This window comes from Aotus nancymaae, unplaced genomic scaffold (assembly GCF_030222135.1).
Source record: "Aotus nancymaae isolate 86718 unplaced genomic scaffold, 86718_ANA_hifiasm-v0.15.2.pri h1tg000006l, whole genome shotgun sequence".
NCBI lineage: Eukaryota > Metazoa > Chordata > Mammalia > Primates > Aotidae > Aotus > Aotus nancymaae.
Genome location: NW_026988417.1, coordinates 20,005,651 through 20,033,369, shown reverse-complemented (window position 1 = coordinate 20,033,369; position 27,719 = coordinate 20,005,651). Strand labels below are relative to the sequence as shown.

The 27,719-nt window shown below is 37.2% G+C and overlaps 1 protein-coding gene across 6 annotated transcripts in view; it reads left to right on the top strand.

Moving 5' to 3' along the window:
* Positions 1–27,719, top strand: part of KCNIP4 (potassium voltage-gated channel interacting protein 4) — a 1,196,254-nt gene that overhangs the window by 1,114,764 nt on the left and 53,771 nt on the right. The gene's annotated exons all lie outside the window — the stretch shown is intronic.

Genomic DNA, 27,719 nt, shown 5'->3' with positions numbered 1-27,719 from the left:
AGTACTCTGTGCTAACTTTTGTTGCTTAGACTGTCATTTTGGATTAAAATTGTGAGAATTGATACCACCACCACCATCAACCCAATACTGCCCTTCTGGCTATTCTATTGCTACTAATGGGATGTCTTGGGGGGTGGGCTCCCCTTTCAGTTTCACCATTTTCTTCACTATTTGACATTAGAAACATTATTTTGACACCTCTGAACCTCAACTTTCCCATCTCTAAAACCGGGTAGGTAAGGTCTCTCGTGAGGCATTGCAAGCATTTTCTAATCCATCATATATCTTGAACAGTAGAAGCCATATAACTTGCACCCACCTTACCAGTGCACGAAAGCAGCGGATATTTATATTCAGTTAATCCTGTGAACATCAACTTGCCATGAATCCAAAAGCATAGTTCTAAAGAGTCATTTCTTTTTGTTTCCCCACAATTCACACTATTGGTTTTCTGACAACTGTGGGGACTCATCTGCTCCTGTAGTTATCACACATTCTCCTCATACTCTAGGCTCAAGGAATTAAGCAGTCCTCGTACGCTATGGTAAAGGAGGTAAGCAGTCCTTGCACCTCTTGCTCAAAGGAATTACTGCATGGAGAAAGGATAACTTTTCAAAGACAATATCTGGTTATACAACAAATGTAATAATTTGATTTGAGATTTTAAAATCCATAGTAATTGCATTATCTAATATATATATATATATATATATATATATATATATATATATATATATATAAAGTCATTCAGTAAATATTGACCACTGGCCAGGCAGGAAAAAGAAAAAAAAAGAGAGAGTCTTAAAGAACTTGTAATCAAGGAGGAGAAAAAAAATGCTGAAATGAGCCACTATGATAAATGGCAATGAGGTGATAGCAAAGGTTAAACAGAGAAATAAGAAATTTAGCTTGTTAAGCAGCATAAGAGGAGTGAAAATGGGGAAGGTGATATTTAATTCAGGAAATTAAAGATTAGAAAGCATTTCCTGGACAGAGAGGGGGCACTGTAGGCGCTGGGATGATCATGACCATTCCTCGTAGGACGGGAGCAGCGTGAGCTAGGTTTAAGTAGACAGTAGGGCTCCTGATGAAGAAGGGTCAACTAGCAGCTGAAAAGGACATCGGAGCCAGAGTATTATGGGCTGTGTGTGCAAAATAAGGGTTTTAGGAGATGTTATTAAAGGCAGAATTTGAAATCTGCTTAGAAACCTGGCTTTAACACTTCCCATGGAGGTAAAACGAAGCTAATTCCACAGGTCCAATTCTGCATCAAGAATTACTAAAATTAAAATTCTCATCAACACATGTAAACTGTGCAGTCTTTGTGAGTCCTCCTTCCTCTCCCAGAGATTGGCTGAACCTTTGTGATATTATTTTCTCCACAGAAAGATTCCTTGAGTTAATAATGTCGGCTCATGTTTGGCTTGAATAAAATATTGACCTGCTTTCTTCTCCATTGAACTCCTTTGAATGCCTCTAAATTACAACTCTCTGTAAAACTGACCTGAATATCAAGAGTGAATTTTTGTTTCTGTATAGAAATATTTAGACAATCCAATGCCTGACTCCCCTCAGCTAACACAAAATCAGTTTCAAAAAGAAACATAATAGCTGACTGAGCATCAGAGCTGCCCGAAATCCATTCCAGAGTCCTGATTATTAGGTCTATGCTAATCTATTAAAAAAGTCAAATGTTTTATACAACCTCCACTGTTCTTTCAATGTTACTGAAAACTGTCAAAGTAGCAAAAACTCTAGTTATTTTCAAAAGGCAAAATCTTCCCTATCTTAAAAAGTCTGAGTTACTAAGTCCTTAAGAGATTTGGCAAAGTGTCTTCAACATTTCCCCTGGTAACTACTCAGTTTCCTTTGGAAACATTTCCCCAGCTCAGTACACTAGAAAATTGTAATGATGCGAAGTTATGCTTTACGGCCAGACGCCTGCCGGGGATAAGGTATTGAGTTTAATGATTCATGGTGGCTGGAGAGGTCTTTTGTCTTACCCGCAGTCTGCACCCTACATGGATTGCTTTTTTGGAAAGTGTCCCCACTTCCCTTTGCTCTTCTGCCAGCCACATCTCTGAAGATGAGGCAATTTCTCCCTAAAGTGTTCTCCCTACCTTCTCAAAAAAGAAACATATGACATTTCAATTGTGTAGCATGTTGAGAAAGGCTCTGCCTTCTGCTTAAAGGTTTCTTTTCTTTTTTGTTTTTTTTGAGACCGAGTCTCACTCTGTTGCCCAGAGTGCAGTGGTGTGCTCTTGGTTCACTGCAACCTCTGCTTCCCGGGTTCAAGTGATCCTCCTGCCTCAACCTCCCCAAGTAACTGGGACTACAGGGCTGCTCCACCACGCCTGATTAATTTTTTTTTTTTTTTTTTTTTTTTTTTTAGCAGTGACGGGGTTTCACCATGTTGGCCAGGCTGGTCTCGAACTCCTGACCTCAGGTGATCCATCTGCCTCGGCCTCCCGAAGTGCTGGAATTACAGGCATGAGCCACCACTCCTAGCCTACTTAAAGGTTTCTAAGAGCATTTCTGAGTGTGGGTTCACTGGACAGAGCTATCCATATGTGTCAGGAAGTATAATTTGAGACAGGTGAACTGGGAACCTTGGGAATGTTATTTGACCTCTCAAAGTCTCATGTGTCTCACTAGGAAACCATAGAAAATGATGACTAGCTCAAAATACTATTGCGTTTTTTAAAGGGGCTTGATACGTGCTACCATCTAAATGTTAGTTGTGATCTGTATCATTAATATCATTAATATTGATAATATGTATCTTCTACTGGACAATGTCTAACATTCCATACATAATTGGATTTGATGAAAAGGGCTGGAAGTTTGCAAAAAGTTAGCACCTCAATAAGATGTTTTGATTAATGTAACAGGTAGGTTTCCATGTTGCTGCCAGCTGAGATAAGGCTCTGTGGGCTTGGAGAGGAGTATATTATATGAGGACCACAGCAGCAAGTGGGATCAAGGATTCTTTTTTTTTCTTTTTTTTTTCTGAGATGGAGTTTTACTCTTGTTGCACAGGCTGGAATGCAATGGCATGATCTCAGCTCACTGCAAACTCTACCTCCCAGGTTCAAGAGATTCTCCTGCCTCAGTCTCCCGAGCAACTGGGATTATAGGCATGCGCCACCACACCCAGCTAATTTTGTATTTTTAGCAGAGATGGGGTTTCTCCATGTTGGTCAGGCTGGTCTCAAACTCCCCACCTCAGGTGATCTGCCTGCCTCTGCCTCCCAAAGTCTTGAAATTACAGGTGTCAGCCACCGTGCCCTGCCGGATCAAGGATTCTTAACATCATTTTATAACCTAACGGTTTTGTTTCCTAGGTCACTGAGTTTGCCTTCCTGACTTCAGTTAGGTCTCCTGTGAAATATGAGTAATAATATAGGACATGATATGCCTGAAGGCTGAGACAGTTCCTTCCCTCAGTGGTGCAGGGATTGAGGCCTAAAATGTGCTCTTAAATGACAGCTGCCACTGTGCACTATAATTGTGATAGACATCATTCTATTTTAAATTAAGTATTTGAACATCAATAGTGAATACATAAACATATAAAAGTAGTATTTCCTTATTTTGCCTCATGATTCAGATGAGTGGTTTCTTTGCCATTTTGAGGATCAATTATCAGTGACTATGTTTGAATGAAAAGACAGCTGATATGGGAGGTATTCCAATAATAATGATGATGTTGATCATTCAGTAGTAGCAATAATAATCATTTTAACTACCATTCATTACAGTTTAGTGCTTGTCAGGACTGTGTGGATTTAAGGAATTTAATTTAGTGTGGGCGAGAGAGAGAGAGAAATTACTGGGTGAATGAAGGGATGAAACTCAGAAGCAGAATGCAGACTTGAGTAGACAGTAGGATCCAAAATCGGAAAACTATCAGAAATGAAGATTGATATTTCTAGAGCCATGGTATCTTTGTTGTTTCTGTATCTCTGATCCCATTGCTGAGAAATAATTTCTCTAGGTGATCCTATAACTCTTCTTTCCTCGAACACTAAGGAAGGCAAGTAGTATTTCTGATTTCCAAATCCAGATGTCCAAGGAAGCGAAGCTTATTGGCCAATCTTGTATTAGGTATCTTCCTCTAATGCCCCCTAATGTACCCCCTTGGTCCAGTCAGTGATGGCCATCAGGAACTGGGTCAACAGTTACAACAAAGAGCGGCAGAGGCTTTTTCTTGGAGGGTGAGGTGCAATCACAGAGTTGAGTTAATTTGTGCCAGGTCAATTAATATGAGGCAGAGCCTGCAATAAACCCAGGAATGCCTCGCACCCAAGATCATACCATTTCCTTGAGTTTTGTTGCTCTCTGGTTAAAGTGATCTAAGGCAATGCTCCCTGGTGACTGAAGGCTGGCTTCCGTGGGCATGGCAATGAGAGATTTAGTGAAGCCTGAGGTCTCACTTGAGAACCCACATCCAGCGTCCTGTTTCACCCAAAGGACGACAAGGAAATGAGGGGTCCTTTGGGTGAAACAGTGATTCTTTGCCTATCCTGGGAGGTGGCTTCAGATAGGTCCTAAAGAGCACTGGTTCTCAAACATTAATGTGCAAACAGATCATCCGATGTCTTATCAAAAGGCAACTTCATCCAGGCACGGTGGCTCACACCTGTAATCCCTGCACTTTGGGAGGCCGAGGCAGGTGGATCACCTGAGGTGGGGAGTTTGAGACCAGCCTGACCAACATGGAGAAACCCTGTCTCTACTAAAACTACAAAATTAGCTGGGCTTGGTGGCACATGCCTGTAATCCCAGCTACTTGGGAAGCTGAGGCAGGAGAATCGCTTGAACCTGGAAGGCAGAGGTTGAGTGAGCCAAGTTCACGCCATTGCACTCCAGCTTGGGCAACAGGAACGAAACTCCATCTCAAAAAAAAGATAAACAAAGCAAATTCTGTTTCATTTCTCCTGGGATGGGACTGGGGAGTCTGCATTTTTGACAAACTCATAGAAGCACTGGCACTGTGGGTCCTGTCCCAGAATCATACTATGTGGATGAGGTTCTAGAGGAAAAGCTAGGAAAATGTAAGCAGCAAGAGGTCTTGAGGTTTCCTGGTTCCTCCCCACAGCTGCACAGATAGTGGGTTACTTGGCAGCTCATGCCTCTGCTTTTGGCTTTCTACCCAGTCCTGTGACAAGATGAATAACTACGACTACAGTGGCTTGCTGGACCAGCTAAATAAAAAAGCACGTGCTGGCTGAAAAATTGTTAGCAAATAATTAGTGGATACTGCCAGCAGACAATTTATTTGGAATTTATCTTGTTAAGGTACACAGGATGTTCTGTGACAATTTTTTCTTGTTTCCTTCGTTCAACTTTGAAGAAACTTACTAGTATTCATGGTGAGAATTGTTATACATCTTGCTGATTTAAAAAAATATATGTATTGCATGTACTCGGAAGTCATTATTTGACATTATTTCTGTTGTGGTGTGAGTTTCTTTAGTGCCCCCCTGCCTGGCTTTGACAGAAGTTGAGGATCTAATTATTAAGAACTCACATTTGTTGAGTTCTTAAAAATATGTTAGATACCATGTAAAATAAATGATACATCATACCATTTTACCCCCACAAAAACCTGAGCACTAGTTGTTAATTTTACTTTTTATCAATGATGAAACCAGGGCGAAAACATATTGTAAGAGTTGTCCAAGTGCTATCCAATCCAAATCCTGATTTTACTCCTACAGAAAACATTTTAAACCCGCCATTGCTCCCCTCAGTGGCACCTTTGTGCCTTTGACTTTGGGTTGATGCTGTGTTCTGGTATCCAATTTTAAAGCCTCCTCAACAAGTACGCTACCCTTTTTTGCCCTTTTGTAGCGGGTAGGCAATGTTGCAAAGTCATTCTGTCCACATCCAGTCCTGCTTTATTAAGGTCTGCTTTATGCTCCCTTTCTTTGATCTATTTCATCAGCTTCCTGCCATTCTCAGTATCTTCAGTGGTAGCTTCAGGTATTTCCCACAGATCCCAACCCTAAATCCCAGATGTACCCCCATCCCTCTGAGCAGATGACTAAAAAGATGGAGACAAATTTTTTCAACATCATTTACATGTACTTTTAACTGAAATATCACAAAATTAAAATGGTTGTGATTCAAACAAGAAAGAATACATATATTCTTTATTGTTAATTACACACACACATACACACACATACACACACATGCACACATCCAAACAGAGAATTGGAGGTAAGCAGTTTCAGTGATACCACACTGCCTGAAGATTGTCATTAGACTCAGATTTCTGCTCCTCCCCTATCCTTAACATTTAACTGGGGTCCTTCAGTTTGCACCTCATGGTTCCAAGATGGTTCCCTCATCCCAAGCATTATGCCTCTTTATACTATCGAGTTCAAGGGAGAAAATGTATATATCATGAAGCAAAATACTTCCCAGAAGTACCCTCAGCAGAAATCTCCTTAATATTTGGCCTAAACTTGGTTACTTGTCCATCCCCAAACCGAACTCCAATAGAAGAGAATGGGATGGCCACACTGAGTTTAGATCAGTCACATGTTCATCCTCCGGGATTTGGGAAGGGACCAACCTTCCCTAAGCACACTGTGACAAGAAAAATGTTGTTTAAGCTTGGACTCCTCCCTTGGTGAAATATGACTAGCAGATGGTGGCCTCCAGTGTCTAACTCATATCCCTCATTTTTCCTTCTTTCTCCTGCTGCTTCTTCCCAGTCTCAAAGGTACCATGTGCAGGCCAACTACCCTCTTCAGATTTCGGGTCTCTTCCTTCCCAATATCAATTCTTTACCTAACCTATTCTCCTGGTCTCATTTCTGCTCTCTTTCTCTTTCCCTACCAACATTCTCTTCTCTAGTTTTTGGCTTTTCTTCCCGAAAACTATATTCCAATCTCCCCTATAAAGTACAACAAAATCACAACAAAAGCAAAACAACACAAAAATTGCCGTTCCTTAGCCTTTGCTATTTTCAAGCTGCTATTTTAGCTCTTTCTTTTCACAAACATGTCCCCAAAAGTAATCAATAATCAGTACTTATACTTTCTCACTGCTCATTCATGTAAGTCTGTAGAGTCTATCATCCACCCCAGTGGGGGAAAAAAGCAGCACCATCAAACTCTCATCTAATTTAGATGGTATATTCTTTTCTGGGAAGCTGCTCCTCCCTTGCTTCTTAAAGTTCTGCAAAATCTGCCCAGCCTCAACCTCATCCAAGCCACTTCTCCGACTTCTCATCTCTGCCTCATTCATTGAATTTTTTTCTGCCAGATCATGAGCAACTTCAGGAAAAGGACCATGTCTTAGTTATTATTGTTACCTGCACAATGTGTGGTGCAGAGTTTTGGCAGAAGCACTCATCTTTTGGAAAACTTAACTGGTCTCCTTGACTCCCCTCCCTCCCTCTTTAAACCATCCTGTCACCAGAGTTATACTTCTAAAAGTACATGTTTGATCACATTTGTTCTTTATTTAAAAACACAAAGTCCTCAGCATGCCATTCAAGTGCTTTCACAAAGTAACCCAACCCCATTTTTTAACTTTAAGTCTTTCCATTATCTTCCCTCTATGTGTGCATGTGTGCGTGTGCACACGTGCACACACACACACACACTCAGAATGTATCCCCATCTGCATCAGAATCACCTGGGATACTTGCTTACAATGAAATTCCTAGGCTACACTCAAGACCAACTTAATCAGGTTCATTAGGATTGGCTTAGGCTGTATATGTATAGTTTTAACACGTATGTAAGGTGATCCTAAATGCACACTAAAGTTTGGTGCCATGGCTTTACATATCATACTTAAGCAAAAACTGATTCAAATAAGCATGAATTTCCCTATTTTTCACTTTTTAAGTACTTATTTATCCGTTTGATAATTGTAGGGGTTTTCCTTATGGAAATGGGACAGGGAAGCTTCTAAGATAGGATGGAGAACTGGATCAAATATCACTTGACAAATAGGCTTTTAAAAAAATTCACTACTAACAACTTAACTCATCTGAAGAACAGTTCTGTCTCATTTCTTTGACTACCTTGAGTTACCTTGGTGGCATTTTTGATGACACTGGCCACAAGTGGACACTTGCCGTACTTCCCACATGTGCTGAGTTCATTTCCTTCACGCACTTCATGCATATCATTGATGCCTCAGTCCCAGCATGCGACCTTCCCAAATCCCTGAAGGCATCAGACTATGGAATTTAACAAGCACACAGATGCATTTAAGAAAAGCAGACCAAAGTTCCAGTTGAAATTTGATTTCAGAGTTTTGTGACAGGTTACAAAAGGTTATAAAAAAGTATTTGTCATTTCAAACACATTTAAAAATTTGCTATTTCTATGAAAAAGACGATCTGTCTTATTTATTCTCATTGCAAGTTTTCTCCCAGTTCTTACCACCCAGATCTAACTCTTGCTGTTCATCCTGGTGACCATGTATATGGAATAAAACGTTATGAGATTACGAGGTAATATCCACAGTCCCATGGAGGACTAAAGCTGATTGTTACATTGTAAATGGCATCAGTGTTAGTTGAGAAGGAAGTCAGAAGTCCAGATCAAATTGTAGTCATCTTTTTATACAGGCATAGCTTTAGTCTCAGTTGGTCGCTCTCTGTCTCTGTCTCTCTGTCTCTTTCTCTCCCCTTCCTCCCTGCTGCCCTATACTCTTTCATTTCCCTTCCCTCTCTCTTTTTCTGTTGACTCAGACAAATAAACCCACTAAAACATATTGCCTTTGATATTGTCTCTGACCTGAGGTCATAGAGAAAGGACTCAAAATGAAAACAGAAATGAAATCAGACCCATAATCGGATGTCAGAGGGGACGATATAAGAAAGGACAAAAAGACGGGTCCAAGCCTCTCATTTTCTCCACAAAATGAGTTTCAGTGTGAACAATGGCTCGCGTTTGCAGTTTTTGTTCTCCAGTGACAACAGCAATGAGGAAAATTGTTTCAAGTCCGGAACTGTCTCTGCTGAGTGCTACAGGAAAACACACTGGCCCCAGTGGCCAGGTTGCTGCAGTTGGTCATTGACATCAGAGTGATCACTTTGGCCTGAGTGAGTCATGCTGAGTTCACACAGGTTCGTGTGCAAAAAGGTGCCGCTGAAGAGATCGTGTTTCTCTGCCTTTGCCTCTAAATCTGCCCTAAACAGCATGCACGTCAGCACTCCAGCAGGCAGGAGCCTTTGGATGTCTCATTTAAGAGTGTGGGCTGAGTTTCAACATGCTGAGGAGTAGAAACAAGCAGTTTTATATAAGGGCAGACTCCTGAGATGAGCTGCAGCTGCATTCACCTCCATGGGGCAAGCCAAACTTTGAAAGGTTTCATGCTTTTAGATGTCAGTCAAAATAACATTGTATATGATATTATAAGAGAGTAAGTTTATTACCCAAATATCCCTATAATAGGAAACAGGATACTGCACCCTATGACTTCCAGAATGACAGTAATTGGAACTCATCCTGATAATGCAGTTGATGGCCAGGAAAGGTGGAAAACATAAATTCAGGTCATTGAGGATTTCTTAACTTATTTCAAGAGTGAAGAGAAAGACACACACAGAAAGAAATAGCCTAAAAGCCGGAATTCCACATCTCAGCAGAGAAACTCCAGAATGGGACTGTCTTCATTATTAACCTTGCACTTTATATCATGTGTTATGACCTCTTGGAGTCTGAAGGGAATGAAGTAGGTCAAACAACAGTAACAAAAAACATTCTCCAAAAGCTCTATGTATTCTTCCATCCCAACCCTAATAACGTTTTCACCCCACACACCATTCACAGACTGAATGGCACAATGACCCCATATGTAATTTCCAGTTCTTGCATTTCTTCTTTAAAGAATTTCTTGGCTTTAATCTGTCAGCGTGGTTTGCAATTCCCAATGATTTGCCAAGAATATAGAATATTATTGACACTAGCAAAATTAGGCAACTAAATAAGTGAATATGAGTTTGTCACCCCTGAAAGTCTCCAGTAGCTGTGCCAGAAACACAAGTTGTTTTAGCTCAAGGTGTGCTGAGAATAGAAGGTGTGGAATAACAGATGTGTCTTCACTCCATCACTGGGCTGGGTGCTGGAAATGCAAAGAACGACAGTTCCTAATCTTTGTAGCTCATTGGTTTTGCTGAGAGTGAGAAAGGACAACTAAGTAAACAGTTACAGCGTGTGAATTACTGACAGCTGATTTAAAACTCTAAGCTGAATAGAGCTTCTGTAAAAAAAAGATTTGCATGCAGAGGTGGAGAATGGGGAAAGTGGCTCCAAATGGTGATCCTGTCTTAGCTAGTTCATCTTAATTAACTTCATGTGTACCTATTTGATAGAACCCAGAGTATAGCTGACCTTCAATCAATAATGAGAAATTATTCAATCCATCCAGTGTATGTAACTGCTACTCCTATAACGAAGAGCAAGGGTGGCTCTCCCAGGACACAAGAGGACATACTTGGGCTCTAGGCATCCTGATTTAAGCAAATCAGCTAAACTAGCGTAAAGTGCACAAAGTCAGGCAACTCTTGACATTTACTAATAAAATGTAAAAGGTTGTGTTTATAAATAAATACATGCAAATAATTATGTTCTTTCAAAGTGCAAGGATTTATGAATCTACTTATCAATCCATCAAAATAGCTACATATAGTTCCCTCTAACTAAACTGTGGCAGAGATTACATCTCAGCATCTACTGACATGAATGTCATTGAGTTCTTATGATGGGTTATGTCTGATGTGTCCTCTGTCATTTTTGCATCATATGGACAGAGGTCCTGTCTCAAATCTGTCTCAAATAGCCTTCATAGCGTCCTTAAGTGTTGTTATTCGTATGTTTGATCTTATCTCCAGAATTTTGCTTTGTTAGGCTCTTCTATAATGATAACATAACATAAAATGGGTATAAATTCAGCTGCCAAAATAGAGAAACTGACCTTTAGTTGTGCAACAGGGTGTCTACTCATATATTCAGCAGTTTTACCAAAAAAATAATGCCGAGATTTGTCCTAAGGTTTTCCACTTTCTTCATATGTCCAGAGTGTACAATCTAGCCTTGCATGGAGCCAGATTAATAGAAATCAAAATATCTGACCCATACTCTCAAGTTCTCTAAAATTGCCTTTACTACATTCTATTTTGGAATGTTGTCATCAGGCTATATTTTAAATTGTCTTTAAAAAGGCCCTGTGAAACTTGTTATATGTACTGTAGGCACGCCAGTGAGGACATCATTATCTTCCATCATGTCCTCTTTATGACAATCCTGGGAATGATTTCTGTTTAATCTTAGTACCAAGAATCGTTGTGCCTCTCCCATGTAATGGCCTGTTTGTGCTTTTGACTCACAAATATTAGGGATGAGTTACTGACTACATTTTTCAGTAGATAGAAATGTGTTTCCTTCCCTGCTTTCTGAAAAAGTATTCCCAAATATCCTGAAGCTTTCTAAAAGATACTTTTCATTTTGTGCTTTCATTTCATAATAACCTTTTTAAAAAATGACATAATTGGTGTAGCTTCTTCTTTTTCCAGTTCCTTTAGGTATAATGTTAGACTATTTGAGATCCTTTTTCTTTTTTAATGTAGGCATTTATTGTAATAAACTTTCCTCTTGAAGTGTTTTTGCTGCATCCCATAGGTTGTGATATGTTGTGATTTCATTGTCATTTATCTCAAGATATCTTTAAAATTTCTCTTTTGATTTCTTCTTCAACCTATTTTTTGTTTACACATGTTGTCTAATTTCCACAACAACATTTTTTGTTAGTTTTTCAAGATTCCCTTGGTTACTGATTTCTAGTTTCATACTGTTGTGGTCTGAAACAATACTAGGTATGATTTCAGTATTATTAAAGTTTTAACACCTTGTTTTGTGGGCTAAAATATGGTCTATCTTAAGAGAATGTTCCATGTGTGATAGAAAAAGTTGTGTATTCTGCAACTATTGGATGCAAAATTCTGTATATGTCCGTTTGGTCCATTTGGTCAAAGGTTCAATTTGAGTCCACTATTTCCTTATTTATTTTCTATCTGGTTGATCTATTCATTTCTGAAAGTAGAGTATTAAAGTTTCCTACTATTATTGTATTTCTATCTATTTTGCTCTTTAGGTCCATAATTACTTGCATTATGTATTCAGGTGTTCCAATGTTGGAGATACCCTATAGCTTTTGCTGCAACCTATGGGATGCAGCAAAAACATTTCTAAGAGGAAAGTTTATTACAATAAATGCCTATATTAGAAAAGAAAAAAGATCTCAAACAGATATCTCTAATATTGGAACACCTGAATACATAATGTAAATAATTATAGACCTGAAAAGCAAAATAATACATAATGCAAATAATTATAGATCTGAAGAGCATATATATATGTGTATATATCTCCAACACTAGATCACCTAAATGCATAATGCAAATAATTATAGACCTGAAGAGCATATATATATATATATATATATATATATATATATATATATATCTCACCAACATTGGAACACCTAAATACATAATGCAAAAGACATATATTTGCAAATATATATATTTGCAACTTTTAAGTCTTCTTGATGGGCAGACCACTATATCATTAAATAATTACCTTCTTTGTCTCTTGTGACAGTTTTTTAAATTGAAGTCTGATTTATCAAACATAACTATAGTCACTCTTGCTCTTTTTTGGTTACATGTGTCTTTAAATGTAGGTGGGTCTCTTATAGGCAGCATATAATTGGATCATGTCTTTTATCCATTCAGCCACTCCATCTTTTCATTGAAGGATTTAATCTGTTTACATTCAAGGTTATTATTTATAGGTAAGGACTTACTACTGTCATTTTATTATGTTTCCTAGTTGTTTTGTAGGTCCATTGATTCTTTCTTCCTCTCTTATCTATCTTTGTGGTATGATAATTTTCTGTAGTATTAAGCTTTTATTCCTTTTTTAATTGTTTGTATATCTGCCACATTTTTTTTTGTTTTGTGGTTACCATAAGGCTTACATAAAACATCTTATAGTTTTAAATAGCTATTTTAAGCTGCTAATAACTTAACTTTTATTGCATACAAAAACTTTAGACTTTTACTCTCCACCCCCTACAACTTATGTTTTTAATGTCACACTTTACATCTTTTCATATTGTGTATTTCTTAACTTACCATAGCTGTAGCACTGTAGTTATTTTTGACCATTTTGACTTTTAACCTTCATACTAATGTATAATTCACATACCACCATTATAGTATTGGAGTATTCTGGACTTGACTATGCATTTACTCCTCCACTAGTGGGTTTTATAGTTTCATATATACTTGTGATAGTAATTATCATATATATTTGTTCTTTCTTTCTTTTTTTTTTTTAAGAACTTCCTTAAGAATATCTTTTAAGGCAGGTCTAATGTTGATGGATTTAGCTCTTGCTTGTCTGGGTAATATTTTATGCCTCCTTTCTTTCTGAAGGATAACTCTGCTGGGTATAACGTCCATAGCTGAGAGGTTTTGTTCTTTCAGCACTTTGAATATATCATTCAATTGTCTCCTTGTCTGCATAGTTTCTGTTGAGAAATCTGCTGGAGTATTCTAATGGAGATTCCCCTGTATGTGACTTGATGTTTCCTCTTGCTGCTTTTGCAATTTTTTGTCTTTTACTTTTGACAGTTTTATTATAATGTGCCTTTGAGAGAACCTCTTTGGGTTATATATGTTTGGGGACCTTGGAGCTAAGTGGATCTGAATGTCCATAGCTCTCCCAAAATGGGAGATTGTCAGCCACTATTTTATTAAATAAGCATTTTATCCCTTTTTTTAGTCTATTGTCCTGAAATCTTATAATGCAAATATTTGCTTAATAATGTCCCAAAAGTCCCAAAAATATCTTCATTCTTTTTCATCCTTTTTGTTTCCTCTATGTTGTCTCAAAAGACCTATCTTCAGTCTCACAGAATCTTTCATTTGCTCTAGTCTGCTATTGAAGCTCTCTATTGTATCTTTAAACTTTATTTTATTGATTAAATTCATTAGCTCTAAGTTTTCTGTTTAGTTCCTTTTTATTATATCTATCTCTGTTGAATTTCTCATTCAGATAGTGAATTTTATTCCTAGTTTCATTGAATTGCCTATTTGTATTCTCTTGCATCTTGCTAATAAAAAAGATTATTATTATGAATTCCTCTTCAGACAATTTGTAAATTTTCATTTCATTGGGGTCAGTTACTGTAGAATTATTGTGTTCTTTTGGTGATGTCATGTTTCCTTGTTCTCTATGTTTCTTTTGTTCTGTCATTGATGTCTGCACATCTGATTGTGTAGTTACCTCTTCCAAACTTTACAGAGTAGCTTTTGTAGAAGGCTTGCACCTGAAGATGGGCCTAAGGGTGCTGATTGGGCAAAGTGCAGTGGCTGTGGTTCTGTGTGGGCACAGTAATATAGTCTCTGTTCAGCTTCTTCAGTTGTGATCAATGTCAGTGATGACTGCAGGTACCTTGGTGGACTGGGCTACAGGAATATGTGGCAGTAATGGTAGCTATGTATGTTATTAGGGCAAGAACTTTGGAAATCATTCTGTTCTTATCTTCCTTCACAGTGGGGAGTCTTGTGAAATTACTATAACACCTTCACATTCCAAGGCCCAAGTGGGTGCAGTTCTCCAAAAAAGTTGGGATCTGTTGCTTTGAGGCAAACTCTAGCAGTTCAGTCCCAGGGGGCTGTAATATAGCTATGTTCTGACCCTAAAAAACAGGGTACAGCACTGGTGCAACTCTGAAGAAGAAGGGATGTTCCAGAAACTGAATCTTCAGGGAACATTGCACATCTGCAGTTCAGATCCTGGAAGCAACAGGACATAGAAGCAGCTCAGGATCTGAGGGATGAGGTACCGCATAGTGTGGAGTTTGGACCCTGGGATGGTAGGACATGACAGAAACCCGAGTACAGGAGCAACAAGTACTCAGGAATGGCAAGACACCATTGTGGCTTGGGCCTGGGTTTGGGGTGGTGGAGCAGCATAGCAATGACTTCATTCCCTGGAAAGGTGGGACATCTCAGCAGCTCAGATGGATGGAGATTGTTCCAGTTATAGGTAGGCAGGAACTGTGGCTGTTTGGCCTGGGGAGGGAAGTAGCACAGCTCAGCCTAGGCTGTGATTCCCTGGGACTTGAGGTACTATGTCTCCTCAGCTCCAGAAATCATGGCTGTATGGGTTAGTGGAACCTCCAGATGCCTGGGCAGCAGGACATTGTATCAGCTGTCATGCTGGGGCATACAACTAGTCTGGTATGCCAGAGTTATCAGAGCCTCTAGGCTCAGGAAGCTGCCTCATTTATGGTGTTAGAATATGAAGTGCAGTTGATGACTCTAGTGTGCAGAATATCTGAAATTCCCTGGGGGCAGACAATCACTGGATCTTGGCCTTAAGTGGAGGTGCACCAGTAACTAGGATGGGCAGGATAGGGCAGCTATACAGTAGTTTGACCCTAGGGAGTAGAGCACAGTAGCAGCTTGGCTCAGGTATGGCACACTATGGAGTATGCATGTTGCAATAGCAGCAAAGTCTCAGGAATGGAGGGGTGGGGCAAGGGGTATTCACCTCCAGAGCAGGACGCACTCTAGTAGTGTCTCTGGTTCCAAAATAGTGTAGTGAAGTAGCAGTACAGGCCATAGGATAGGGGACAGGAGGCAGTGGGGAGAAGTGAAGCCAAGGCACAGTGTTGTCACCTTCTCTGAATGTAGCTCAGCATGTGATTCTAGAGAGCTCCCTCAGTTTAATTTAGAGCTTGTGAGGACTGTAGGGGTCTCTGGTAACAAAGGCTGCAGATGTCTGCAGTGGTAATCAGGATTGCTGGGGTCCTCTTGCATACTTTTTCCCTACATAAAGGAGTCCCTCCTGGTTCCGAACTGATGCCAACTGAGGGAATGAAGTGGCAGAGGCGAGGTGTATTCTTCCCTTCCCTATGCAGCCATCCTGGGTTTATGCTCTACAGGATTTCTGCTGCTTCTTTGCTATTTTCTAGAGCTTTCCTTTAATTATTTTGGTCAAAATGTAGTTGCTTATTCATAGATTTGTGTGTATGTGGTAGAAGGAAGGCTGCTAGGAGCTTCTAGATGGCCATCTTGCTAATGTCATTCCAAGAAAATTCAAATAAGCCTGTGAGACAGCCAAAATAATTAGATGGAACACTGTCATCTACTGCTTTTGACCTTTAGACATATGGGCAATGACTACAGCTTTTCACAAGACCCATCATGCTTTTTATATGAACTACAAAACTGCATATTGAATGATTTAAAGCTTTCCTAACTTTCAGAGTATCTGCAGTATCTGTATTTGATAATGTTTAGAAAGAGTAGACAACATTACATTCCAGCATCTTGATAAAACAATCTTTAAGATGTGAGTCATAAATTTGTCTAGTATGTTAAAAACTTGTTGTAAAGATTAGAGTGGGGACATGATAGGCACTTAATAAATACATTCAGAAATAAATATAGAAATGAACAAATGAATTAAAGAAATAATAAACAAAAACTCTTTGAGTAGGATTCAAACCATGTGAGTTTGTTTTCTATTGCTGCATAGCAAATTATCACCAACTTAGGGGCTAAAAACACTGATTTACTAGAGAGCAATTGTGTAGGTCGAGTCCAACACAGCATCACTGTGTTCTGTTCTAAAGGAATTGTAAAACCAAAATCCAAGTGCAGGGAAAACGGAGTTCTTTTCTGAAAACTTTGGAGGAAAATCCACTTTTAAGATCATTCCTCCTGGCAAATTTCAGTTTCTTGTGGCTGTATTACTGAGTTTCCTAATTCCCTGTCAACCCTCAGCCACGGGCAGCTCGTAGCTCCTGGAGTACTGCACATATTCCTTGCTCTCTATCCCCTCTAACTTTAAGCCAATAATAGTGATTCAAATTATTTTCCAGCTTCCCATTTTTGTCTTCCTCTTCTTCAGTCAGCCAGAAAAAATGCTCTACTTTTAAATGTCTCGTGTGATTATGTCACACCCACCTGGATAAATTCTCTGTCTTAAGGTCAACTGTATACTGTATATAGCTTCACTTAATCACAGAGTAAAATCCATTAAATTCACATTCCCAGAGATTATGCAGTGCATGCACACCACAAGGTGTGTATCTTGTAAGTCTTGGAAGCTATCCCAGGATTCTTTTTCTACCATACCATGGAAGACTGGTGCAGTAGACTCAAGGGTGTGCTATTATATTTCTCTGTCTGAAGTCACAATTGGATATTCTTGGGCATGCTTGATTATTATGTTGAAAGACCCTAGAGTTCAAAACCAACATATCATTTTGTTTTATTTTGTGATTTAAACATACACTTTCTGACCTTATATCTGTGTACTTCTGAAATAGCTTCTATAGCAGATAGAAAAATCCTATTACCACCCTCCACTAAATGAGTCAAATATAAACATAGACAAAAACAGAAAATATCCCCTTAGAAAAATTTGGCAACACTTGAGCCCTTTCCAGCTTGTAGCTCTGAAATTGAATTTTTATATTCATTATAAAGTTTGGTGAAGGGAAATATTATTACACAACACAGAGTCAGTTAGGGACAGAGGGGCTATTTTCATATCTTCTAGATTAGAGAAATAGAGGTCATCTCATGACTTACTCAAGAGAAAACAGAAAATGAAGAACTGTTGTTTATTTTAGAATTTTGATCTGCACTGAGTGACGTGTTTTTTGAACACAGATATTATTATAATAGCTAATTATTGAAAAAGTGTAGTATTCAGGTAACAAACCAATGATGGAATCTGTATTGTTTCCATCTATTACTATTCATGGCACCTATTTTATGCATTTTATGTGCATTTCAAATGAGTTTTATTTGGGGTCTTTTGGAAGTTTTATTTCTTAGCTATTTCTATCTTTCTTGTTTACTCTGCAAATTAAAGTTTTCAACACAGAAGTGATTTTAGTCCATGGAAGTGGTAAAAGAAAGCAATAAAAATGCTTTGTCTGCTTTTAAAGATAAGTATAGATAAATGAGCCTTCCAGAGTGCTATTATTAGACAAGGTGAAGAGTTAGGCAGAGTCAGCCTCCTATGTGGTCCCTGAGCACCCAGTGTTCTGCCCACCGAGCCAACACATTACACACACTGCTTCATTTAATCATCTAGCATTCTTGTGAAGTACTGTTACCCAAAACGTGTTTAAAAACCAGTTCTGTGATTGTACCACTGCCCTCCAGCCCAGGCAACTGAGTGAGACCCTGTCTCCAAAACCAACCAAATAAACAAGCAAACAAAAAACAAAAAAGCAGTTCTGACTCCTTCCAACTGGATGCCACTAGACAAGTGATTGGCCCCTACAATTCAGAATGTTTAAGACTCAGAGTAAATATTAACTTAACAAATATATATACTAAGTGTTAGATTTCAACTAAGAAAATATGTTCTTAACAGTAGGCTGGTAAATTTTATCTCTATCTTTAAGGTCAAAGAGGAAAACATCTGATACATTTTTCTAGTCTTTGCTGTAAGCTTTTTGCATGTATACACTCATTTAATTCTCAGAACTCAATGATGTAGGTGGTATTACTATATCAATATTGTAGATTTTAGTAATGCCTATGTATGAGGGTATATCAATTATAATTGATGTGTGTGTGTATATTTACAATATCATTATAGATAAGATGTTAGTTAAAGACTGATACAATTTTTTCTGTAATGTTGAGCCCTGTGTCCTTTGCGAATCATCTTGTGAAAAATAAAAAGAACTTCAACAGTGGAAATAATGAACTATGAAAAGTTGGTAAGATATATTGGATACTTGCAGTGGATAAGCACTGACAATTGATTTGTTAATGCTATGTCATTAACTTTTATAATAATGGTATTATTTTGATTAAAAAAAAAACACCGAAAACTAGAGTTATAGAGCAGACATTTTGAAGATGGTAGGCAACAATCTACCAATTAGCAGATATTGTGAAATTGGCACAATGGGTTGAGAGCAACCCAAAAGATAGAATCAAGATGAAATCTTGCAGACAATTCAGATTTAAGAAATTAGACATGCTGGCTTGAGTCACTAGGTCAAGAATACTAAAGCTATGATTCAGAGAAAGACTGCATCACTGAGAATAATGATACAAAATCAGTAAACAAGTTAGAATGAAAACTAGGACATAGTAACTGATATTAATAAAAGCAACTTGAGAGTTGCTACATTATTTATTGCTACAGGCTTCAGATATATTTTAGTACATTTCTAGCCACTTGTTTTTCACAGCCACAGTATGAGTAGTTGCTGATGCACCATTTCACAGAAGTGCTATAAAGTCATCTGCCTAGGATCACACACCTAATAAGATCTTGCTTCTATTCTATCTTCCCATAAACAAGATGCCTCTTCTTGATGATTTAATGGCTGATCTCCAAAAGAGTTCAGAGTCCCACTTTCTCCTCAGCGTGTGTACATTATCAGTTATGGGGGAAATGTGGTTTTTTTTTCATGTTGTTTATTATAACGTATCACAATCAACTGGTTAAATTAAAGTGCAACCTGATTGAAATCAAGCTGTAAATTACTGCAAAAGTCCCTTTTACAAAGCTCAAATGCCAGAAAGGGATTTTCAAGTAGCTACAAACAAGTTTCTGCTTTCCTGAGGAGTAACCAAACCCAGTCTTAATCTTTGTGACAGAATTGTTAACACCTTTTGCTCAAAATTTTTAAAGAACATTTCAAAGAAATGAAACTCAGATGTCCTACTTAGAGAATGTGTAGATCAGTGTTGTGTTATTAGATCATGTAAAGACTGCTCTGAATGTCCTAAGCCACACGTTTCCACCCTATACACCTATGCAACATGAATATGGGTGCAGCTTAAACAATTTTTATTAGGCAAATATCGCATAACCCACACAGAGATCAAGAAATAGAACTTCACTAGAATCCAGATATTATTCTTAATGATAAATCTTTCCATCCATCTTAGAGTTATTCAGTATCCTAACTTTCAACGTGATCCCTACTTTGCTTTGATCTGCAGTTCAATACCTGAAGTGTACATCCATAAACAATATAGTTTACTATTGCCTGTGCTTATTTTTATATAAATGGAATTATAGAGTATGTAATTTTATTAAGTTTATTGAGGTATAATTGACATACAGTAAGCCAGGGGTCCCCAACTCCTAGGCTACCACTGACTGATACTGGTCTATGACTGTTAGGAACCAGGCTACCCAGCAGAAGGTGAGTGGCCAGCAAGTGAGCAAAGCTTCAGCTGTATTTATAGCCACTCCCAATTGCTCACATTACTGCCTGAGCTCCCACTCCTATCAAACCAGTAGCAGCATTAGATTCTCATAGGAGCATGAACCCTATTGTGAACTGTTCATGTAAGGTGTATCAGTCCATTTTCACATTGCTGATAAAGACATACCCAAGACTGGGAAGAAAAAGAGGTTTAATGGGCTCACAGTTCCACATGGCTGGGGAGGCTTCATGATCATGGCAGAAGGCAAGGAGGAGCAAGTCACATCTTACATGGATGGCAATAGGCAAAGAGAGAGAGTTTGTGCAGGAGAACTCTACTTTTTAAAACCATCAGATCTCAGGAGACTTATTCACTATTGTGAGAACATGAGAAAGATTCACCCCCATGATTCAATTACCTCCCACTGGGTTCCTCCCATGACGTGGGAATTGTGGAAGTTACAATTCAAGATGAGATTTCGGTGGGGACACAGACAAACTATATCATGAGGGATCTAGGTTGTGTGCTCCTTATGAGAATCTAATGCCTGATGATCTGTCACTATCTCCCATCACCCTCAGATGGGATCATATATTTGTAGGAAAACAAGCTCAGGGCTCCCACTCATTCTACATTATTGTGAGTTGTATAATTATTTCATTATATATTGCAGTGTAGTAATAAGAGAAATCAAGTGCACAATAAATGTAATGCAGTTGAATCATCCCAAAAGCATCCCCACCCTATTCATGGAAAAGTTGTCTTCCACAAAACCAGTCCCTGGTGCCACAAAGGTGGGGGACTGCTGCAGTAAACCACACATCTTTAAAGTGTACACCTTGAAAGTTTTGACATATGAATATACCCATTCATGAAATCATCAATACAATCAAAATAATAAAATATCCATCACTCTTAAAAATTCCCTTGTGTTTCTAATCTTTCCCTAGTTCCCCTCTTTGCCAATCCCATTGCCAATCATTGATCTACATTTTCTCAGTATGACTAATTTGCAGCTTCTAAAATTTTGTAAAATAAATATCTGCATGTTTCACTTAGTCTTAATCCTTTGAGATTCATTTATGTTGTTTCATGTATCATTGTTGTTTATTTCTTTGTGTTGCTGAGTACTATTCCATTATAGCATATACCACAATTTGTCCATTCACCTGTAAATGGACATTTAGGATGATTCTAGCTTAAAGATATTACAAATAATGCTGCTGTTAACATTCATGTACAGGTTTTTGTATGAATGCATGCTATCTTTTCCCTTGGGTAAATGTGTATATTTTCAATGTCTAGATCACAGGGTTGGTATATTTTTTAACTTTTTAAGATATTGCCAAACTATTCTATGAAATATTTCTACTAGCTTTTATTTCCATTAGAAATACATGAAAGTTTTAGTTTATTTACATCCGCACCAACATTTGAGTTATTTCATTCAAGTTGGTGGATAGTACTGCTCAAAGTGTCCTATAACCCACTGAATTTATTTATAAATATCTATCTAACATTCTGATAAGGAAGTTGAAATTCCTGATTCTATTTAGATGCATCTGTTTCTCTTTATAATATGGTAATATGTTGCTTCATATATTTTGAAACTATATTATTAGATCTACAAATATTTAAGATTGTTCTGTACTCTTGATGAATTTACTAAAAAAGATATTTCTTCATTATGGACAATGTTTTTGCTTTGAAATCTATTTTGTCTTATATTAGTCACTTCAACTTTCTTTTGACTATGGTAGAGTGGTTTAATGTTTTCATCCTTTTAATAGATTTTTTATCTCTATGTTTAAAGTAGGTTGGTAATAATTAGGTCTTACTTTTTTATCAATCTGACAATCATTGCCTTTTATGTGTGGCATTTATATCATTGGCATATGAGATGATTATTGACATGGTTGGGTTTACATGTATTGTGTTGCTACTTGTTTGTTTGTTTTTCTACAACCTGCTCTTATTTTTCTTTTCCTGATTCTTTTGTATTAATTTAGTAATTTTTGTTCTTGAATTCTATCTTGATATTTTTTTAGTTGTATTAGTCAGCCTTCTCCAGAGAAACAATCAATAACATTTGTATAGATGTATATATAGAAATTTATTTTAAGGAACTGATTTATATGACTGTGGAGGTTAGGAGGTCCACTATGGGCAGGGTAGGCTGGTGGGGTGAAGATCCAGGCAATAGTTGCAGTTCACATCCAAAGACAGTTTGTGGCAGAATTTCTTCTCTCTCAGGAGAGGTCAATCTATTTCTTAAGGCTTTCAATTCATTGAATGAACTCCTTCATATTATGGAAGGCAATCTACTTTACTCAAAGATTTAGGTGTTAATCCTATTCAAGAATACATTCAGGGAACATCTAGAATAGAATATGACCAAATATCTGGGTATTGTGTCCTAGCCAAGTTGACATATAAACTTAAACATCACTTTAGTTATAACATTTGATTATGATATTTTAGTGGTTTTTTAAAGGGTTTATAGCAAACATTTTTAACTTTTCAGTCCATCATTAAATGATATTATATTTCTTCATGTGCAATAAAAAGATCTTACAACAGTATACTTCTATTTGTTTGTTCCTAGTTTCTGTGCTGTTGATTTTCTACATTTTATCTTTACATATGACAGAAACTCAAATCATCATTATTTTTGCTTTAAATAATTGGTTTTCTTTTATGGAGATTTAAATAATAAGGACAAGTATTTTATTTACTCATGAAATTATTACTTTCATTGCTCTTCATTATTTGTGTAGAACTAGGCTTCTACTGAGGTCAGTTTTTCGCTGCCTGAATGATTTTCTTCGACATTTCTTGTAGTAAGTTATGTGTTTCAGCTGTTGACATCTAAAAATGTCTTTATTTTTTCTTTGTTTTTTAAATATATTTTTACTGGATAAGGAATTCTTTAATATTTTTATTCTTTCAGTATTTTGAAAGATTTTGTTCTATTGTCATCTAACTTGCATTATTTATGATGAAAAAAATCTGCTGTCATCTTTATAGTTGGCCCTGTGTATATAACATGTCTTTGCATCTGGCCTCAGAACTTCCTTTATTTCAAAATATTTTAGAAGCAGATTGAGGATAAGCAATCGATTTATTTTTCAACCTAGCAAGTTCTGGTCCCTCTTTATTCTCTTTGAAGTCCACTTGTAAAATAAGCCATTTTTCTTTGGCTAAACTCTCTCTTTTCTTCCTTTATTTTAGGCAACTAAAATAATCCAAATGGCACTTGCAAAGTTCTGCCTACAAAACCAACTTGTCAAGGTCCATAGCTTCATTTGACGTGTCTATTCTCCAAGTTACTGCAGGAGGTGACCATTTTTCCCCTTCTAGTCAGCTAAAGCAGTTTTCTTATGCCTTTGTCACCTTCTGTTTAAGTTATTGGCCCTGAAGGCCTTCCAGTGGGACAAGATGTTGAAGAGGAACAGAGTGATAATGGTGATCCTGATTCTGTGTAGGCCTAGCCAATGAGTGTCTTTATGTTATAGTTTTTAACAAAAAAGTTTAAAAAGTAAAAAAAAAAAAAAAAAAAAAAATTAAAAATTAAAAAAGCTTATAAAATGAGGATATAAACTATTTTTGTATAACTGTACAATGTGTTTTAAGCTGTTATTATAAGAGAGTATAAATGCTTTTAGAAATTAAAATGTTTGTAAAGTTTGAAAAGTTATAGTAAGCTAAAATTAATTTATTATTGAGATATATCTATTAAACAAATTTAGGGTAGCTTACTTATAAAGTCTACAGTAGTGTACAGCAATGCCCTAGGCCTTCACGTTCACTCACCATTCATTCATTGATTCACCTAGAGCAATTCCTATTCATGGTAAGTGCAAAGGTACCACTTTTTATGTTTTGTATCACATTTTCATTGTACTTTTCCTGTGTTTAGATATGTATGAATACACAAATACTTACCATTGCATGACAATTACCTACAGCATTCAGTTATAGTCACATGCTGTATAAGTTTGTAGGCTAAGAGCAATAGGCTATACCATATAGCCTAGGTGTGTAGCAGGTTGTACTGTCTAGGTTTGTGTAAGTATACTTTCTGATATTTGCACAACATAGAAGTCACCTAATGACCTATTTCTCAGAAAGTATCCCAATCATTAGGTGACACATAACTGTATTTTAAGTTTTGTTACAACACAGCACCTTGTTTCTAGGTACTAATTACTACTAAGTTAGCTTTTGCTGTGTAACAAACCCTTCCCATATATAGGAACTAAATACAACAAATATTTATTTAGCTCATGATTTACAGTTCTGCTTTTGATGGCTTAGCTAATATCTGAGCTACATCAGCTGGACCTGGATGATCTAGGATAATGTTTCATAAATATCTAATAGTTGGCAGGTTGGCAGCCAGGAAAACTAACCTGTGCTTTTTCATATGGCAGTGGTAAGATCATGTCCTGAGAGCAGCAAAAGAGGGCAAGACTCAGTGCACTAGTGCTTTTCAGGCCTTTGATGGAAGCAATTTTTTAGTTGTCAAAGACGAGCACATGGCCAAGCCCAGCATAGATATGGAAGTGGACTGCCCAAGGGCATAGATTCAGGAAAGAGAGACATTTATGACTATTTTGGCAATCTAATACTAATAACTAATGGCTTGTGTTATTTTCAAGTCATAAAGCTGTTTTCCTACATTATTTATAGAAAGTTATATTGTTTCGGCTTTACCTGGAGTATCTTTCTTTTTTGTCTGTGAAGGTGTTCATTTTCTTTTTCTTTTATTTGTTATCTGAGACAAATTTTAAATACATGAATTCTGTATCCCTTCGAGATGTCTTAGAGGATAAAAATGGCACAAAACTTTTAAAATGTTGGTGCTATTTACTGAAAATGTGATCCTTAAGCTAGTGTGGTAGGGTTTTAGCAAGAGTTTTTAACATGAAGAAATAAACCTTGTGGAAAGCTCCTTTCCTTTTTCTTTTTTTTTCCACTCTGGGCAATAGCTTTGCAACTGCTACAGACAGAGAGGATCTGTCCACCTAGTCCAGGTAGAAACTATAATAACACATGTGGGAGGTTTTTAGTTGATTGATTTCTTAACTTGAGAACTTAATGTGAAAATGAATACATTCTTTGAGAAGGGCTGAATGCACACTATGGAAGGAGGCCTTGCACACCTTTTATTCATGAACTGAAGCCTTGACAGAGACAAAATATTTTGCGCAATAATCAACTCCTCCTTCCTCCTCACTGTGATACCCTTAATTTGAATCCTTAGAAGCCTTTTCTTTTATGTGGCTGAGAAGGTGTATTTTTCCATTTTTGTTTGCTCTGAATTCACCAACTACACACTGAATTCTTTGGGCGTGTGTTTTTCCTGCTCTTCTTAATTACACTAGGCTTTTTCTGTTTTGTTTTGTTTTAATCAGAGCCTTATTATTATTTGCATAAGATTTATAGTTTTTTGTTTATGCACTCAAAAGTTTTCTGAGAGCATGGATGATTTATAACCATATTGTTTTTGATTCTTTGCTTTCCTTCAGTATCTTCTATGAGATGCTGAATTCCTACATGTTTACTGTGCTGAGATTGGATTTTCTATTTTCTCTGAGCTGACTCTTCCTCAGAGGACCTGAGCCCTGTGTGTTCTCTGCTTATCTTCTGCCAGGCACTGCAAAGATAGGCTGGCCTATAGTCAGCTTCGTTTGGTAGAGAGAGTTGTTTGCTGACTGGAATCCAAAATGTATCTTATTCAATAAAAAAATAGCAATTGTTATATGTCTTGGATAGTGTTTTAAAATATTTATTCTCATGCACTTCAGGGTTTTACTTTTAACATAACCTTTTCATTGTCATGTAGATTATATCTTTATGTATTTATATGTACATCTGTTCCTCGGTCTCTTGTAGTTTACGGTTCCTTAATTAATTCATTTAAAATACTTGCTAGACTACTACTTGTTAGGACCTATGCTAAATGCAGGGATAATGTAGTGAACATGATATGCAAAAAAAAATCCTTTCCCCACAGAGTTTACCATGTACTGAGCAATACACACAAGTAAATGAACTCTGTCAATATTAGGAGAAAGGTGTTTAAAAAAAGAACAAAATAGGGTGGAAGGAAGTGTGTAGTAAAATCGCTATAAATAAGGGAGAAAAAGAGCTATCACTTTACAGAAAGGCCACTGATTATATAAGATATGATTAGCTAGTAAAAACCTTAGTAAGTAAGAAAATGCAATTGGACACTCAGACAATTATAAAGAAGACATGGTTGCTTTAAAAAGAAAAATAATCCCGGCCGGGCGTGGTGGCTCACGCCTGTAATCCCAGCACTTTGGGAGGCCGAGGCGGGTGGATCACGAGGTCAAGAGATCGAGACCATCCTGGTCAACATGGTGAAACCCCGTCTCTACTAAAAATACAAAAAATTAGCTGGGCATGGTGGCGCATGCCTGTAATCCCAGCTACTCAGGAGGCTGAGGCAGGAGAATTGCTTGAACCCAGGAGGCGGAGGTTGCGGTGAGCCGAGATCACGCCATTGCACTCCAGACTGGGTAACAAGAGCGAGACTCCGTCTCAAAAAAAAAAAAAAAAAAAAAAAAAAAAAGAAAAATAATCCCAAGAATTTCCATGAAAAATAAATTATGCTGGAAATAAAAGCAAATGATTTTTAATAATCTGAACATTGTAAATTTAAAGGTGAATTATGGCTAACATTGATCTAACTACTAATGACCAAATGTTCAAAAATCAATAAAATGCGTTTAAAATTGTGAGCAATGGTTATTGATTGAATAAGAATTAGAATTTGAGTAGCAAATTAATCATTACATAAATCTGATACTAAAAGATAATGCACTTAAAACATGCATATATATAGAAATACATACTTATTTAGATTCATTCCAAAAAGGTTGTTTATTGAGCACTTTTTAATAGTGCCAAAAATAAAATCAATATAAGAGGAGCAAGAGAAAATGCCTTTAAAAACAAAATTAAATTGCAGGCAGAAAAGAAAATCTTTAAAGGCATCAGAACTATAATACAGTATTTAATACTCATACAGCATTCTCAAACAGCAACTCCAAAGTGCTCAAATAAACTATTTTCATCGGAATCAAACCAGCTAAAAAATAAATTGTGGTGGTAGCAAATTGGTTGAGAGATGTAGGCATTGAAGGGGAATTTATAGATGCAAATATCCTTATTATTATGAAACATGAAAACTGCTTTTGAGATGTAAAATATGGGGAAGGATAGATATTACAGTTTGACTGTTTCTAGTTATGTGTATCTAAACTGTCTGCATATGCATCATCTCAGAAGGGCCCCTTTGCCAATTGCCCAATAAATAGGTCTCTAGACCAAGACTGCCCACACTGAGTTTCTAAGCAGTATTTATGACTAAGAATAATCGTCTGAAAAACAGCTTACAATGATAAAGCACCTTACAGCTTACAAAATATTTATACTT